Raw genomic sequence first — 2,556 nt, forward strand, 5'->3', positions numbered from 1 at the left:
CTGTAGTGGCAGCACAAATTTTCTGGTGGGGACAGCTTTGTTCTGGGAGATATTCTTTGATGTTCCTATTTCTTGCAGTCAGGTGCCCACCCGGGGTCAGGGGGTCCTGTGCGCTAATTCCAGCCTTTTTGCCTGGGAAAGAAAACTCACCAGTCCAAGTTCCGGATGTCAGTCTGTAGGGCTCCCTTGGGACTCTCAGGGCAGCGCAAGTTTGAGGTGGGGGCAGATGAAGTCTCGGAGATATCCTTTGATGTTCTTATGAGTTGCAGTCAGGCGCCTGCCCAAGGCCAGGGGGACCTTTGCTCTAATTCCAGGCCTTTTCCCTGAAAAGGAAACTCACCAGTCCAGGTTCCTGATGTCAGTTTGTAGGTCTCCCTTGGGACTCTCAGGGCAGTGTAAGTTTGAGGTGGGGACAGCTTTGTTCTGGGATGCATCCTTCGAAGTTTTGATTTTTTGCATTCAGGTGCCCACCCAGGGCCGGGGGCCCCTGGGCACATTTCCCAGACTTCTCCCTGGAAAGAAAACTCACCAGTCCAGGTTCCTGATGTCAGTTTGTAGGGCTCCCTTGGCACTGTACTGGCAGCACAAATTTGAGGTGGGGACAGCTTTGTTCTGGGATGAATCCTTCGATGTTTGTAGTTTCTGCAGTCACGCACTAGCTCAGGGTCAGGGGCCCCTGGGCACATACTTTGGCCATTTTCCCTGGGAAAGAAAACTCACCAGTCCAGGTTCCTGATGTCAGTTTGTAGGTCTCCCTTGGCACTGTAGTGGCAGCACAAATTTTCTGGTGGGGACAGCTTTGTTCTGGGAGATATTCTTTGATGTTCCTATTTGTTGCAGTCAGGTGCCCACCCGGGGTCAGGGGGTCCTGTGCGGTAATTCCAGACTTTTTGCCTGGGAAAGAAAACTCACCAGTCCAAGTTCCTGATTTCAGTTTGTAGGGCTCCCTTGGGACTCTCAGGGCAGCGCAAGTTTGAGGTGGGGGCAGATGAAGTCTCGGAGATATCCTTTGATGTTCTTATGAGTTGCAGTCAGGCGCCTGCCCAAGGCCAGGGGGACCTTTGCTCTAATTCCAGCCTTTTTCCCTGGAAAGGAAACTCACCAGGCCAGGTTCCTGATGTCAGTTTCTAGGGAACCATTGGAACTGTCACGGCAGCACAAGTTCGAGGCGGGGACAGCTTTGTTCTGGGATGCATCCTTCGATGTTTGGAGTTTTTGGAGTGAGGCGCCAGCTCAGGGCCAGGGGCACCTGGGCACATTTCCCAGCCTTTTCCCTGGAAAGAAAACTCACCAGTCCAGGTTCCTGATGTCAGTTTGTAGGGCTCCCTTGGGACTCTCAGGGCAGCGCAAGTTTGAGGTGGGGGCAGATGAAGTCTCGGAGATATCCTTTGATGTTCTTATGAGTTGCAGTCAGGCACCTGCCCAAGGCCAGGGGGACCTTTGCTCTAATTCCAGCCTTTTTCCCTGAAAAGGAAACTCACCAGTCCAGGTTCCTGATGTCAGTTTGTAGGGCTCCCTTGGGACTCTCAGGGCAGCGCAAGTTTGAGGTGGGGACAGCTTTGTTCTGGGATGCATCCTTTGATGTTTGTAGTTTCTGCAGTCACGCACTAGCTCAGGGTCAGGGGCCCCTGGGCACATACTTTGGCCATTTTCCCTGGGAAAGAAAACTCACCAGTCCAGGTTCCTGATGTCAGTTTGTAGGTCTCCCTTGGCACTGTACTGGCAGCACAAATTTGACGTGGGGACAGCTTTGTTCTGGGATGAATTCCTCGATGTTTGTAGTTTCTGCAGTCACGCACTAGCTCAGGGTCAGGGGCCCCTGGGCACATACTTTGGCCATTTTCCCTGGGAAAGAAAACTCACCAGTCCAGGTTCCTGATGTCAGTTTGTAGGTCTGCCTTGGCACTGTAGTGGCAGCACAAATTTTCTGGTGGGGACAGCTTTGTTCTGGGAGATATTCTTTGATGTTCCTATTTGTTGCAGTCAGGTGCCCACCCGGGGTCAGGGGGTCCTGTGCGCTAATTCCAGCCTTTTTGCCTGGGAAAGAAAACTCACCAGTCCAAGTTCCTGATTTCAGTTTGTAGGGCTCCCTTGGGACTCTCAGGGCAGCGCAAGTTTGAGGTGGGGGCAGATGAAGTCTCGGAGATATCCTTTGATGTTCTTATGAGTTGCAGCCAGGCACCTGCCCAAGGCCAGGGGGACCTTTGCTCTAATTCCAGCCCTTTTCCCTGGAAAGGAAACTCACCAGGCCAGGTTCCTGATGTCAGTTTCTAGGGAACCATTGGAACTGTCACGGCAGCACAAGTTCGAGGCGGGGACAGCTTTGTTCTGGGATGCATTCTTCGATGTTTGGAGTTTTTGGAGTGAGGCGCCAGCTCAGGGCCAGGGGCACCTGGGCACATTTCCCAGCCTTTTCCCTGGAAAGAAAACTCACCAGTCCAGGTTCCTAATGTCAGTTTGTAGGGCTCCCTTGGGACTCTCAGGGCAGCGCAAGTTTGAGGTGGGGGCAGATGAAGTCTCAGAGATATCCTTTGATGTTCTTATGAGTTGCAGCCA

Source organism: Lonchura striata, unplaced genomic scaffold (genome assembly GCF_046129695.1).
Source record: "Lonchura striata isolate bLonStr1 unplaced genomic scaffold, bLonStr1.mat Scaffold_267, whole genome shotgun sequence".
Taxonomy (NCBI): domain Eukaryota; kingdom Metazoa; phylum Chordata; class Aves; order Passeriformes; family Estrildidae; genus Lonchura; species Lonchura striata.